Below are 17146 nucleotides of genomic sequence, written 5' to 3'. Positions count from 1 at the left end.
CGATAAACCAAATTAAAAACTCAATCGAGAGTATCACTAACAGAGTGGAGCAAGTAGAAGCCAGAACGTCAGATAATGAAGACAAAATATATCAACTTGAAAAGAGTCTAGCCAACTCAGATAGGCTGGTTAAAAATCACGAGAAAAACATCCAAGAGATTTTGGATAACTTAAAAAAACCAAACTTACGAGTCATCGGGATAGAGGAAGGCACAGAGATTCATGCCAAGGGAATGAATAACCTGCTGAATGAGATAATTACAGAAAACTTTCCAGAAATAAAAAAGGAAACAGATATACAAATTGTAGATGCATACAGGACACCGAGCACACAAAATCACAGTAGACCAACACCAAGACACATTGTTATGAAGCTATCCAATATACAGAACAAGGAGAAAATATTAAAAGCTACAAGAGAAAAGAGACAGATTACATTTAGGGGTAAACCAATAAGGTTGACAACGGATTTTTCATCACAGACGCTGAAAGCGAGAAGATCCTGGAACAACGTATTTCAAACACTGAAAGACAATGGATGCCAACCAAGAATTCTGTATCCAGCAAAATTAAGCTTCAGATACGACAACGAAATAAAAATCTTTCATGATAAACAAAAGCTAAAAGAATTTGCAGCCAGAAAACCTGCATTGCAAAGCATTTTGAGCAAAACACTACACGAGGAAGAGATGAAAAACAATAACCAAAACCATCAGTGGGAAGTGCCTCAGTAAAGACAGAGGGCGAGGGGAAAGATAATCACGGAGAAACAAACTAAATATTTAAAAAAAAAAAAAAGGATAAACATTCAAACATGGATGGAAGTTCAAACCATATATCAATAGTAACTCTGAATGTTAACGGCCTAAACTCTCCAATAAAGCGACATAGGCTGGTATCATGGATTAAAAAAACAAATCCAACAATATGCTGCCTCCAGGAGACACATCTGATTGGAAGAGACATACACAGGCTGAAGGTGAAAGGATGGGAAAAAATATACCACGCACACAGTTCTCGTAAGCAAGCAGGAGTGGCCATCCTCATATCGAATAAAATCGACTTCAAGACTAAGTTAATCAAAAGGGATAAAGAAGGTCATTATATACTGTTAAAAGGAACCATTCACCAACAAGACATAACAATTATCAATATTTATGCACCAAACAATGGTGCTGCGACATTCATAAAACAAACTCTCCTCAAGTTCAAGAATCAAATAGACCACAACACAATAATTATGGGTGACTTCAACACACCTCTTTCACCGTTGGACAGATCCTCCAAACAAAAATTGAATAAAGAAACTATAGAACTCAATATCACAATCAACAACCTAGACTTAACTGACATATATAGAATATATCAACCATCATCAAATGGATATACTTTTTTCTCAGCAGCACATGGATCCTTCTCAAAAATAGACCATATATTATGCCATAGGGCAACCCTCAGTAAATATAAAGGGGTGGAGATAATACCATGCATTTTATCTGATCACAATGGAATGAAACTGGAAATCAATGATAAAAGAAGGAAGGAAAAATCCTACATCACATGGAAAATGAACAATATGTTACTGAATGATCAATGGGTTACAGAAGACATAAAGGAGGAAATTAAAAAATTCTTAGAGATAAATGAAAATACAGACACAACATATCGGAACCTATGGGACACAATGAAAGCAGTTTTAAGAGGAAAATTCATCGCCTGGTGGTCATTCCTCAAAAAAAGAAAAAACCAACAAATAAATGAGCTCACACTTCACCTCAAAGCCCTAGAAAAGGAAGAGCAAAACATTCATAAGGATTATTTCAGAATATGAATTTAAGAAAGGGTCCAAAACTAGAACAAATAAAAGAAAGTTATAGGTATAGAAATATATTTTAGTACAGAAAATTAGAAAGTAAAAGAAATGTCTGAGTGAGAAAGTATTTTGTCTGGTAAAGTAATTTTCTTGGGCTAAAGTCCACAATAAAAGAAGACAAAATAAGGAGGTAAAATTATGAATGTATAAATAAGTCACAATAGGCTTGCAGAAGGTAAATCTCAAAAAGTTTGTGTTTGTGATTAAATGGCTTTAAATAGCACAATCAAAATCATTTTAACTTTAATGTACCGGTATGAATCAAGTCTGCTCTTATCTATCAAGATAACTTTCTTGTATTTGTTAGGTTTTATTACTTGGGAAAGCTAAGCCTTAAAGGAATTAGAGTTTGTACCTGTTTTAAAGTCTTAAATTATTACTATGTAACTGGTTAAACATACAACTCTTACTTAGGTTACAACCTAATTAAAACAATATTGTTTACACCCTAAATATATGTGACTAGGTGTATGTATGCATCTAAGAACAATATCTAAGAGTTACCTAAATGTTATGAAAAAGTTTGTAAAATGAAAGTTTATTTAAGTTACTGTAAGTAAAATAAGTGGCCTATTTTATATTTTATATCTGATGTAGAAGGGCCACACTGTCATTTGAAGACCTGTCTTATATCTGTTTGCTTTGACTAAGTCAATTTCTAATCATAAACAGTTTCCTATATGTATAAGAGCTATCCTTTGATTTTTCTTAACCCATGCAGACTTGTGATTATTATAACTATACACTCTGGATTCTAAATTGTACTTTAAAAGTTAAAATATAGTTAAATGTAAAGCTTAGGAGAGCACTTTGCCAAATTAAGATTACCTGTAGCAAACGTCTCAGATTTGTATAGCAATAACCAATTAGGTCGGAATTTTTTATGTCATTTGATGTTTTATAGTTGGACAAAGTAACCTATTATAAGTTATATATAAAATTTAGTGTTACTCTTTACATAGGAATTGGAATTTAAATGCATTTTTGAAAGCTTATAAGAGGATCCTAATCTATTTAAAGGTTACTTGTAAAACATGGAAGCATTTTGCCACTTTTTCCACAGAAAGAAAGGTAAAAACTCTCTTAGCCTTCCTTTGATTCATGTTTCAGATGTAATGTTATATTGTGTTATTTGTGAAGAGCCTCAGCTTAACTGAGATAAGACTCTGTCTCCCACCTCACTCCATATTAGAATGGCTTGAAAATAAGTTAGACTTCAGCTCATTTAAAGTTGTGTTCAAAAGATTGATTTTTGTTGTAGAGATTACTGTGATCTCAAACAGGGGATATAATACATATCTAAGTAAAGGTTCAAGATTACAAAAGGCATTTTTCTTAGTTTATAGCTATTACACAAATTGAACATGATTTTTCTCTGTTCACTTCATTTTGTACTTTCTTTGTAAACTTTATAATTGTTGTCTGTTATTGTTTTGCAGAGGTAATGCTTCAAAAACAAACAAACAAACAAACAAACACCTGGTTTAATTTGAGATAATAAGTCATTATCTACAGGACAGATAGTATATAATGCTTATTTCCAGTACTAAAACTAACCTTAATTAAATAAAAGGGGTAACTGTAAAATTATAGCTATTGAAGTTATAACCTGTTACTCTCTCTTTAAGACTGGTAAAACTGGCCTGCTGGGTTTAAAACCAAAAACTCAAGAAACCAAAGTTAAAGAAGTAAAAGGTCCAAGGAGAAAGCAACCAACATTTTGGCCCTTGCCCTCTAAGATCAGCCAGGACCCAGAGAATGACAGGACCCTTCTCTGGGCCCTGCAAATCTGGTGAGTCACCCAATCAGCTGATCAGGAAGATTGAGAGAACCCTAGAGAACAGAAAGCCAGCCAGTGCACATTCTGCAAAGAGAAGGGTCATTGTAAAGGGGAATGTCCCTGATGCTTCCAAGAGAAGCCATGTATGGCCAGCAGGACCCTGACCCATCCTGGCAGATGGCACCACTGGTAAAGAAGCTAAAGGAGCCAAGAGGATATGCACATGTCCCCAAGAGTGATCTCTGAGGAATCTTAGCTGACTCTTAAGAGTAGATAGGAACAAAGTTAGTTTTGACCTACCTGGTTTTAAACACCTGGCAGGGAAGTATAGCCTGAGCAGAGTCCTATACGGACATTTAAAAGGAAGAACAATGTTTTTTGTTGTTGTTGTTGTTATTGTTTAAATGTTAAGATGTACACTTGTGTCAGCCCTACCAAAAGTAAGTAAAGTCACAGGCTTTAAAAGAAGGATCCTTGTGTGGAAGTGCCTAATAATAAAGATCACAAAGGACTCTAGAGCTGCAAGTATGTCCTGAATTAATTTTAAGCCTGACCTACAAATAGACCTACAAATCTTCCTAACCTCCTACATTCATAAACTTGATCTGTTTTTCATTTATATGTTTATGAGTTCATGATTTTCTGAGACTGGCTGAAATACTAATTGCTTTTGTGCTAATTGCTTACAAAAAAATTAATGCTTTGCCATCCTGTTTATTGTTGGCTTAGCATGATCGCTGTCCTATGTGTGCCTTGTCCAGTCCCCTGACATCTGCCACTGTGGACCTCTGAACTGCTCTGTTGATAAAACCCTTAACTGTTCATGGCCCACCTGAAGGGAATAAGAACTTTGGGTCACTTCCCCCAACTTTGCCCTCTTTCAGCAGGAAGCAGCTTGGAGATGTCGTCATCCATTTTTCCATAGAAATGAAATGTAGAAATTGACAGTGGGTAAATGTAACTGTGGTCCACTTTATGCTTTGAATATAACCCTTGCTGCTCTGCCACTGCAAGTTATTTTTTAAATGGACATGTATCTTTCTCTTCCTCTCTCCCTGCTCCTCCCTAATCTCTCTAATTTCAGAGGAAACAGGATTACCTTTCTTCCCCATTTTAGTCAGATTTATCTGTCCTTGAGTACACAGCCACCATAGGATCAAAGTAATCCAGACTTTGAGGATGGTACCAGAAGATCTCAGAATTGACTATCTCCCAAATTAACAAGTGAATTACAACTACAACAAAGAACACAGGGAATGTATCCTTTAAATCACCTCATTAAAAGTCCCCTGTCCTGCTGATGGGCAGAAACACAGGAATCCCCTGTGTTTCTCCTTTGCTAGTAAAATAATAAACTTTCTTTTTTCCTTTTTCTCAGAAAGAAAAAAAAATGCATCCATAATGAACACACATAGACATTTTTTCTTGTCATTATTTCTTGACAATACAGTATAGTAACTATTAACATAGCATTTGTATTGTATTACATATTCTAACTAGAGATGAATTAAAGCATACAGGATTATCCAATAGACTTAAAATCAGCCTACTATAATGAATATCATGCATACCAATGCATGCATACCAAAGTTTATAATAGCACACATAGCAAAGCTATAGAACCAGCCTAGATAACCAACATCAGATGAATTGATAAAGAAAATGTGTTATATATACACAGTGGAGTATTACTCAGCCATTAAAAAAATAAAATCAAGATGGGGTAGAGAGAGAAGAAGGGAGGGGAGGGGAGGGGGGATAGTAGGGGATAGGAAAGGTAGCAGAATACAACAATTACTAATTGGGCATTATGTAAAATTGTGGATGTGTAACCGACGTGATTCTGCAATCTGTATTTGGGGTAAAATTGGGAGTTCATAACCCACTTCAATCTAATGTATGAAATATGATATGTCAAGAGCTTTGTAATGTTGTGAACAACCAATAAAAAAAATAAAAATAAAATAAAATCATTATTTTTTGCTAAATAGAACTTCAGAACAACAGCTAAGTGAAATAATTCAGACTCAGAAAGTCAAGTGTCAAATTTTTTTTTTTATCATGCAGAAGTTAGAGGAAAACAAGGAAATTGTTTTAAAAAGGGGGGAAATTTCACAAAAATGGCAGGGAAACAATAGAGTAGAGGAAGGGGCTCAAGAGGGAGAGAGAACAGGAGGGTATGGGGAAGCACTGAGGAACAAAATCTACCAAATATTGTTTATTCATGTATGAATATACCACAATGAATCCCCTTTATATATAAAATTATAATATGCTTATTAAAATAATAATAATGATAAAAAAGCCAGGAATGGTGGCACAGGCCTGTAATTTCAGAGGCTCAAGAGAGTGAGGCAGGAGAATCACAAGCTCAAATCCAGTCACAGCAACTTAGCAAGGCCCTAAACAACTTAGCGAGACCCTGTCTCAAAATTAAAAAATTAAAAGAGCTAGGGATGTAACTCAGTGATTAAACAACCTGGGTTCAAGTCCTGGTCCTAAATAAATAAATAAATAAATAATAAAAGGGAGATGAGTAAAATACAGTAAGCAAATTTGGGGTTGAGAGGAAGGAAAAGAAAGGAAAGTTCTCAGGGAATAAGTTTGATCAAATTTATGTTATATGCATGTATGAGCATGGCATAATGAATCCCACCCATTATGTACAATTATAAGGCACTAATAAAAAAAATATAAAATACAGCATACAGGAGTATGTGCAAAAGTTTTATGCAAATACTGTACCTTTTTTAATAAATGACTTGAGCATCTGCAGACTTTGATATCCTTGGTAGTCCTAGAACCAATCCCCAAAAACACTGAGGAAAGATTGTATTTCCCCCTTAAGATAGGGTACAAGCCACAGGCTTCCACTCTCAGCACTTTTATTCACATTGCACAAAAAGACCAACCCATAACAAAGGAAAGAATAAGAGAAAGAGAGAGCCTTGTGTGGTGGTGTACTCCTGAAATCCCAGTGACTCAGGAGGCTGAGGCAGGAGGATTGCAGGTTCAAAGCCAGCCTCTGCAACTTAGCAAGGCCCTAAGCAATTTAGTCTAAAAAAAAAAAAATTAAAAAGTCAGGAATGTGGCTCAGTGATTAAGCACCCCTGGGTTCAATCTCCAACCTACCCCTCACCAAAAAAAAAGAAAAAAAAAGAGATGGGGGGAGACATAGAAAGAGAGAATGACAGGTAAGGAAGGGAGAAAAAGAGGGAAAATAAGAAAAGGAATGAAATATAATGAAGTGAAAGAATTCTGGGAAAGGTTTAAATCATGACTACACAAAAAAACCTAAAATACCTACAAAAATGCTGCTAGAACAGAAAATTATCAGGGTTAGTCAAATACTACAAGGTCAATATGCAAAAAACAAATGTATTTCTATAAGCCACTGGAAATTAAATTTATAAAGCAATATCATTAACAGTAGCACTAGAGAAGTATTCAACGATAAAGGTAAATTGCAAAAAATATGTGCAGGACCTGTATTCTGATAGCTACAAACATTGATGAAATTTTAAATAAATTAGCCTAGAATTTGTAAGACTATATTGTTAATGTCAGTTCTTCCAACTGGATCTATAAATTCAACACAAATCCAAGGACTATCACAGAAGGGACATCTTTTAGAGATTACCAAGATGATTCTAAAATATGATAGGAAATGCCAAGAACTAGAGACTCAAAACAATATTTTTTTTAAAAAGCATAATTGGAGTAATTTTACTCTTTGACTATAAAATTAGATTAATCAAGAAAGTATGGCATTGGTCTAGGGCTAGATATTTAGTTCAATGAAACAGAGAAGAGCTCAGGAATGAACCCACACATATACAATGTATTCATTTCAACAAAAGGACCAGGGCAATCCAATTGGGGAAGTTTTATGTTTTCAACAAAGAAAACCAGATCTACTGGATATCGATTTGGAGCAACAAACAAACCTAATTTCACACCATAAATAACAACACCATCCTAAAAAAAATGCCTCCAAATAGATGAGAGACTATATATAACCCCTAAAAGAAAATACAGGGAAATCTTTACAATCTGCTTTGGGCAGTAATTTCTTAGATATACACACAAAGCATAATCTATTAATGAACAAATTTATCACTTGAAGTCTATCAAAACTAAAACTTTATGCTTATCAAAAGACCATATTAATAAGCTAAAATCAAGTCATAAGGTACAAAAAGTACAAAATATTTCTGATAAATAATTTTTCTTCCAAATAGAAAAAAAAATATTTATTTATTAAGCATGGTTTAAAAGGGCAGGAGATCTCAATAGAAATTTCATGAAACAAAACATGCAAATGGCATTTAAGCACATAAATAGATGCCCAGTGTCATTACTCTTTAAGGAAATGCAAATTAAGAGAGAAAAAATACACATCCATAGCACATCTAAAATTAATTTAAAAGACTGACAGGATAGATAAGCAAGGGCTGGTGAGGATACGGGACCACTGAAATCTCAGCCATTGCTTTTAAGGATGCAGAACAGTAGAATTGCCATAGGAAATAGTTCTGTCTTTTTTAAATAAAGTTAAACATTTGACCAGCACTTCAATTCTAGGCATTGTATACAAAGATTTTTAACTTAGCTGTTCTTAGGAGCTTTATCATAAATGAACATCTAAAATTAGCCATCCCTGTTCACAGTGCTGATGAAGGCAAATTTTACAGCTCAATTGGAACTTAGGAACATTTATGGAGAATGGCAAGAATAAAAGAGCAGTGGCGCTGGTCCAGGATTGTGATCAGCTGTACCGGTGGTACCCTGTATTTGATGAGCCTTTAATGACTAAGAGAAGCCTTTAGGGGGAGAGACAAGTTTGAGAAAGTGCTCCAGCCCAGGTGGTCCACCTTGAGAGCCAGAAGCAGCAGCATTGCCTCATACCAACAATTACCTGCATCTGCCGTCTGAGAAGGGTGCTGACCTGCAGCATCCTCAGGAGAAGAGAACAGCACTAATAAAATAGCCACGAAATTTCCAGATTCTCTGAGCCCCAGGCATGCATTAGGCATTTTCTTAATTATTTGGTTGGATTTCATGACTATCCTGCAAAATAGTTGCTATTAAATTCACTGTGCAATCAAGGAAAACTGAGGCCAAGAGGAGGTTAAGATCACAGGGCTAGTAAATGACTGAAGTTATTAACTAGTCCCAATTAATGTCAGTCCCCGGTGGAAGGCAGTAAGCCCTTCTGGTTCCTCCAAGAGATCTTCCAGAAACAAAGGGCTCTGAGGGATAGAGGTGCCATTTGCTGGGCAACAGCTTCTTCAGGATGACAAACCTCACATTTCTCTCCACAGGGAAATAATCAGAGAAGAGAATGAGTCTCTACACTGACATTCATAGTGGACTGGTGTCTAACCACGTTCTAGAAGGTCAGAGGAAAGGATCGAACCCTCCCTCAGCCACCTCCACCCACTGCCTGCAGAAACTTGGCAACACAGATTGGAAAGAGAGTGGTGCCTGCACATCCCAGAGCTATGTGTGGCTAGAGGAAAGACACCCAGGAAGTAGCTCTAGTTTCTGCCCCCTGAACATGGTTAAAGGAACAGGCTGGCAGTCAGGCAACACTCAGCAGATAAGTCTCCCAGGTGCAGACGTCTGGTAGGTAGGGAACTCCAAGAGGTTATGCCCAATCAGACCCAGCCAGAGCGCCTTCACTCCCAGCATACTCTCTTCACCTGAGCAAGATGTACACCTGACTGACACTCACCAGTTTAAGAGTAATCAGAACCAGCAATCCATGACTCAGACAACCCGTATTTAACATCCCGGTCAAATAAATTTATCATATCAACCACTTAATAAGCATATTACCAGGCATCCTATTAGGGCATTTAATCTTTAAAATCGCATCAAGGTTGGATATTATTGTTTTCCCCACTTTGTGGTTAAAACACTAAAGTTCATAGTAGTTAACTTGCTGAAGACCATATGAAACTTTATATCCTTTGACTAACCTTAACTCCAAGATCTGATTTAAAACCTTTGAAGACAGAAAGCATGTCTAAAATGAAAGATAACAACCACCACTATCATTTTCATACAGCTTACCAAAATTTTAAGAAAAGGAAATCTTCAAACCTAGACATGCTTGAATGCCACATGCCACATGTTTCAGGCTCCAGGCTACACTTATCTGCATTCCTATTTTACTTGTCAAAGTCATTGTGGAATAGAAAAGAGAAATAGGCTATTAAACAACTACATGACTTGTGATCAATCCCAGAATGGAATATAACTCAATAGCTTGGAGAAAATAGAGTTAAGGAATCAATCTCTGAGAATAGCAAAGGACTTCAACTTTGGAGGTAAAATGTTCATTCAGCAAGCACAGTGAAAAATGCATTATGTATAGACAGAATTCTAAGACCAGATTACAGCATGAGAAAAGGTGTTGGTAGGAGGAGAAAGACAAGAGATGATGATCAAAAAGGACAAGTAGAATGTGTAAGTAAAGGAGACAGTGTGTGGAAGAATTGGGTTAGGGATCATTAGTGTTGGGAGTGATGAAAGAAAAAATAGACTGGGGGAAAGAAAGTACAAAACACCCTGAATGTCTTGCTAAGGAGTTTTTTCAACAAAGAAAAGGTGGAAAAGAGAAAAGGCAAGTAGAATTCTCAATTAGTAGTTAGTGGTATTGATTGCACACACCCATCACATTACATCAAACTTGATTAGTCAGAAAAGGCTAGTTTGTGCTTAATAACAAATAAGCTGTAACATCTCTGTGGCTCAACAGAATAAAAAAATTACTTATCCCTCCCATAAAATTGCAGAGGTGTCCTGGTGGCACTGTTGTGCAGCTGCTTCCAAGTTGTGACTCCAAAATCTAGGTGGCTTCCAAAAAATGGATATGGTATCGTAGCACAGCACCTCCATACCCACCATAGCACATGAGGATGCTTCCCTGCGGCAGATAGTGCACACTGTCAAAGGCTCACTCCATTCACCACCTGTGGCTGGAAGTAACCACACCCTGTGGCTAGGGGAAACCACAATATTCTACAGGCGTGCAAGGGGGTTGAACAGGAGAGAACACACACCAGCATGAAGCACAGAAGGGAAAATAAGTGTGCTTCAGGGATCTTTACCACAAACACAAAGGAGTTAAATTTCTATTTGGCTAAGTCACTAGTGACATAAGTATGCCATGGTGTCAAACATTTCCCTAACACTTCTCTCCTTATAATTCTAATTTGTGGTTTTGGTTTCCAAACAAATCCTGCTTTTTGCATGTTTTGCAACTTAATTATTTGAATTACAGAGGGGCCTTTGTTGAGTATTTACTTGGAAGAAAAGAGATTTTAAAATAGTAATTATATTGATTTAGTACCCACACTGTTAAATTAAAAAACATATAATAAGTCCTAAAAAAAAATCTGGCCATGTGGCTGAGGATTGCAGAGTTCAGCCTTCTGGATTCTGGTTTCCATTGCCCAGAGAAACTCTATAATACAGAATATCTGACTCCTGGGTGTCTGCAGCCTCCACCTTTAACTCAGTCTGACACCACCCTGAGCAATGCTCACCTGGCACCACAGGTGGCTTGCAAATGTCCCTGTGGTCCTCTCTTCTCTGGTTTGTCTTTGTTCTCCCCCATCCAGTCCTCCTGAGAGCATTCGCTTGCTGCCTTGGAGTCTTGCCAGCAACCAAGGCTGCCTCTCCAGGTCTTCAGCTTAGGCTCACTTTCCCAAATTTTGAAAGGATATGCCGGTCCTCCAGGGCTATGCCTAATTTGGTCACTTGATCCCAGAGTAAATACACCTGGAAGCCAGTTGTCCTACATCCCTCAACAGGCATGAGGTCAGGGTGAGGAATTTACCTTGGCAATCAACACTACTGGGCAGTGGGAGAAGAACATCAAGTTCATGTCTAGTAGCAAGGGTCTGTGCACACCTATTGCTATGATTCTAAGATCCTGTTCTGAGCTAGTCTTGGATCTGACATCCACCTAGGAGGTCTGGCAGGCAAGAAACCTAGGCAGGGTTATTGTCTTGCAGTCTAGAGAAAGAACTGCTTCTTCTCCAGGAAACTGCAGTCTGACTCCTGAGCATCTACAGTCTGCAGATGTAGTCTCTACAAGCCTTCAACCCAATTGGATGAGGCCCACCCACAGGTTCATGTACTTTACTGGAGATCCACTTATTTAAATCTCATTTTAAAATGCTTTCACTGCAACATCTGAACTACTGTTTGTGCACAAAACTGGGTGCCATGGGCCAACCAAGGTGATACATATAAAGTAACCACCACAGTTCCTCTGCGAACTGAGCTACACAAAATAGCATTGAAAGTGCTTTCTGCTTTGTGTGTCTTCCCCTGACAGTGGCTGCAACTACCTGAAATATCATCTCAGTCTTCAGATGCCCAGGGGAAGCCTCAGAGTTAAGGGCTGAGCCCATGACCAACTCTGACAGGCCAACCCAACTCAGGGACCCAGCCTAGGACACCATCCAGCTGCTGGCTTTCAACTTGGGGTTTTTTCTTTCAATTTGTTTGTTTTTGTTTCCTGATCTTTGGGGCTATATTTATTCTATCTTCAGAACAGTCAAATCTTTGTAACTCTGCCATGTTTTATATATTCTGTGGTTCTGATTTGTGTTCTTTTTAATTGCTTTCTCTTTTGCATTTTCTTTTAACACTGTCTTGTTGATCTTCAGGTTTATCATTTTTTTGCCATTTTTTTTACTATCACTTCATATTTATTAGCCTGCATTTGTCGTGTTTTATGTTCATTTAGCTCCTTTTCAGTCCCAAGTATTTTTTTTTTTCTTCAGACCCCAAATTCTATTTCTTTCATGATCTGTTTCTGGGCCAATTTTTTATCTCACTAGATTTACTCATCTTTCCCTGCTTTGGGGGGATGTTTATTTAGCTAATTCTAATTTGTTATTTTAACTCATCCTCCTTTCATTATTTATTTTAGTATTTCCATTTTGCTATTGTTTGGATCTTAAATAACCCCCAAAGGCACATATGTTAAAAGCTTAGTCCCCAGCTTGGTGCTACTGGAAGAGGGTGGAAACTTTGAAGAGGTGGGCCCTTATAGGACAATATAGGTCACTGGGGATGTTTTAGTCAGCTTTTTCGCTTCTGTGACTAAAAGGACCCAACCAGAATAACTGTAAAGGAGGAAACGTTTATCTAAGAGCTCATGATTTTGGAGGTCTTAGGTGACAGAAGGCAGGCTCCATTCCCAAGGTGGGCTCAAGGTAAAGCTGAACATCATGGTGGAAGAGCGTGGTGAAGGGAAGCAGCTCACGTACAGAAGCAGAGAGACTCTACTCTCCAGATAACAAATCCATGTCCCTAATTCCACCTCCTCCAGCCACACCCTATCACTTCAGTTACCATTCAGTTAATCCCTATCAGGGGAATAATTCACTATCCGGTTAAGACTCTCACAACCCATCATTTCTCCTCGGAACCTTCTTGCATTGTCTCACACATGATCTTTTGGAGGACACCTCACATCCAAACCATAACAGGGGACATGTCCTTGAAGGGAAATGTAGGATGCTAGTCTTCTCCTCTTTCTCTCTTGCACTTTCTGGACACCATGAGGTGAGCAGATTTGAGGGACCACGCATTTATGCCACGATGTGCTGTCTTGCCACAGGCTCTAAAGCAGTGGGTCTGTCTAATCCTGGACTGAAACTTCCCAAATCATGAGCCAAAATAAACCTTTTCTCTTTTTAAGTTAATTAGCTCAAATATTTTGTTACATAATGGAAAGCTAACACACATTTTTTTCTATTCAATTTTAAAGTTTTTTTGCTTTAATGATTTTTTCACCATTTTTATTATTTTGTTAACTTTTTTTTTTGGGGGGGGGGTATTTTTTTCTATATGCCTGTCTGTCTCCTTCATGTAAAAGCTATGACTTGAGTTTGTAGATTATGTAGGCTAAGAACTTTGGCATATGAGATAAAATAAACTGTATTCTTTTTCTTTTATACTTTTTGACTTAGATTCTGGGTTTATTCTGTATATCACTCTTTCCTTAAATCATTGAGATACCATTCTTTGGCCCTAGGCAAAGAATGGTTACGATGATTCTGCCTAGAGAAGAAAACATAACCCAAGAAGATTTGATAAGGCAATGCTCCTCCTAGAGACTCACTAAGGGAGGCTTCACCACTATTCCAGCACCTGCCCAGCCTCCTGCACTGAAATCTTCTTTGAAATTTCTCCAAACAATTCATGTGTGCAAAAGTTTGAGGACCACCAGTTTGAGGCATGCTAATCAAAGTCCTTTCTTTCTCCCAGCCCACCTCTTTTCCTCCACTCTATCCTTGTAAAAGACCCCCACCCTACATAGTACTGGATCCCTTAGGAGCTCTTCCAGAGGGGGTGCTTCTTTCTCCACATCATTCCAGTTCTTGGCCAAGTGGAAAACCATGTGGTTAATAACAGGTATCTCGAGTCACTTTTGCCTATCCCAGAAGGAGCAGGGCACCTGAGTACCCACCACCATTTCTCACACGCCAGGGTGGTCAGGCAGGAGCACTGCAGCTCCCACCATGGCAGGTATGAAGCCTGAGACTAGTCCTCTGTGGCCTCCAATTATTCACTGTGAGCAACACCATGTGACTATATCCAGAGTGGGCAGCACCATGTGACCACATCCAGAGTGGGCAGCCTGGGCAAGCCAAGAAGGTCCCAGAACACACCTCAATCCCTGAGTAGTTAGGGCCTGAAGAATGCCTGGAACTTCTGAGCAGATCCTGTCAAAGTGGCCAGTAACATGGCACATTTCTACAGCTGTCATGCACTTCCTGAGACTGGATCTAGATTGAGTACCTCACAGGGAGCTGAACAATACTTTAAAATGAACCAAAATTTAACTATTTGATTAAAGGAAAGAGAAGATCAGAAAATCTACCCAGGAGGAGACTTCTTTGACTCAACTTCTGAGTTGCATAAAGAAACGTAAGGTGAGGATTAATGCCCAAATGCTGTCTCTCCCCATCCTCCATCACAGTTGATCTCTCTCAATGATAATTGACAGCCCTATGTCACTGTGTTAGTTTATAGGGTCTGCTGTAACAAATTACCACAGACTGTGTGGTTCAAACAACAGAAACTTATTCTTTCAATGACCCTGAAAGCTAGAGTTCAAGGTCAAGGTGTCTACAGAGCTGATTCCTCCTGGTGCCTCTCCCTGACTTGATAATGGGGTCTTCTCCCTGTGTTCCTCATATGGTCATCCCTCTGTGTGTGTGTCTTATGTCTTAATCTCCTCTTCTTATAAGGATATTTATATGGAATTAGGTCTCACCCAAATCACCCCATTTTAATTCAATTTTCTCTTTAAAGGCTCCATTTGCAAATACACTCTTTTTGAGGTCCTAGAGATTAGGACTGCAACATATGAATTCTGGGAGGGACATGATTCAGCCATAACAAATACCAAAGTCATAAGATTCATTCTCTACCAACTCAATCTGGTTTTGATTCCTTAAGCACAGTGAGCACCTTGCTGGGCAGGCACCATGCTAGGTCTGGGAGGCCCTTCAAGAGAAGCTGTAGGTCTGGGAGGCCCTTCAAGAGAAGCTCTAAAACCTCAGCTTTCTCCTCCAGTCTGTTTGTCCTGATTCTTTGCCTCCTTCTTTGGCTCTGTTTTCTTAGCCAATTCCAAGCTGTTCAACTTTCTTGCAATACTGGCCTCATCCCTCCTTATTTCCTTTGGGATTATCTTTTAGAAATGTTTGTTTTCTGTTTTCATGTTTTCCTCTTGTCTTCTGTTATAAAACTCCAAGTTGAGAACCGGAAGAGAAAAATGACCTCTAACCACAAACCCTAGCAGAAAAGCATCCATTAAACAGTTACCATATGACAGAGTGATCATTGCATGAAAAACAGGCCATCAAAGCTTTTCAATTCACATTTTTCAGCAGTGGACATGCATGAAAATAAAACAAAAATGACAAGCTCCCTTCTGCCAGATGAACAAATCACTCCTGCCTCAGGAAAATGCTGAGGAAAACCTTTGAGTGCATTAACTAAAATACACATTTTTTTGTTTATTATTTTTAGAAATACATGACAGTAGAGTTAATTTTGACCTATTATACATACATGGAGTGTAACTTATTCTAAGTAGGATCCCATTCTTATGGTTGTACATGATGTGGAGTTTCACTGGTCATGTATTCATATATGAACATAGGAAAGTCATGTCTGATTCATTCTACTGTCTCTCCATTCCATACCCACTCACTTCTTTTCATTCCCCTTTGTCTAATATACTGAACTTCTATTCTTTCCTCCCCACACCTATTGTGTGCTATTGTGTGTCAGCATCCACAGCAGTCTTAAAGAGTAACACGGGTTAGCATAAGTTGTAGCCAGAAGTAGCACCTCAAACCCACTATCTTGAGACATTTTTGCATATGGTGTGTGGAAATTTATTTCCTCCAGCCTTTCCCTAAAGAAAGCAAGAGGCTAGAGTACTGCTGTCACATCAGGACCTCAGCATTGGAGCTTCTTTTTAAAAGTATCATATGACTGGACCTTAAGGGAAATATCTTCCATTCTTGTCCCTGTGTCAACTCATCCCACTGTGGTTCTGCAGAACCACTGTGATTGCTATTCTTTTCAGTGCCTGTGCTGACCTGTGGATGCGGCCACAGGCTGCTCTGATGGGTCTATAGCCCATGACAGAGGAGAAGGCTTGACCCAAGCAAGAGGTCAAGGGGTAAGGGAAGCAAATTCCCACATTCCAGAGGAAGGGCTCAATACACAGGGTCCATTCTGATGCATTTGTTGTCTATAGACGATAGTGATTGCTCAATATTTCCCTGTTATTACCACCAGTTTCAAAAGAGACAGAAATGGCTGTGTACCTCCAAGCTCTGGATTGGCCATCCCTTGAGCTTGCTCGTTAGGTCAGCCTCCTTCCTCCTTCCAGTTCTGTTCCTTGTTCCTTCAGGGTTGCCAATGTCCTGGCATGCCTAGTATCATGCCTAACAGCATACAAGAGGCATACAAGAGTGCTAGCCACTTAGGAAATCCTTCTTAGGAGGTAGCAATATATGTGTAAAGTCTTTCTGTCAATCATTTCATCCTCACAATCGACCTGTAAGATGTTGAGGTGTCTGTGACAAACAGAAGTGCACCTTGCTATAGTCAAAGAGTGAAAGTAGGGGCTGGGGATATAGCTCAGTGGTAGAGTGCCCGCCTTGCATGCACAAGGCCCTGGGTTCAATTCCCAGTACTGAAAAAAAAAAAAAAAAAAAAAAAGAGAGAGAAGTAAGCTTCTGTGGGAGGTAGAGAAAGGCCAGAACCAGGCCTGCTGAGGCCTCCTGCTGGAGGCAGCAAGATCCACAGATAAGGTCCTCTCCAGTCCTGGTTATAAAGCCAGGCAGGAGCAGCTTACCCATCCCTTCTTCCTGGGAGGCCTGGTTTGTTCACCTCTCCGAGCCTCGGTTTCCTGAACCATGTGGTCATAATGACCCACGCCT

This window comes from Spermophilus citellus (assembly GCF_964194105.1).
Source record: "Spermophilus citellus genome assembly, chromosome: 3".
NCBI lineage: Eukaryota > Metazoa > Chordata > Mammalia > Rodentia > Sciuridae > Spermophilus > Spermophilus citellus.
The sequence above is the reverse complement of the archived record's forward strand: the minus strand, read 5'-3'. Positions refer to the sequence as shown.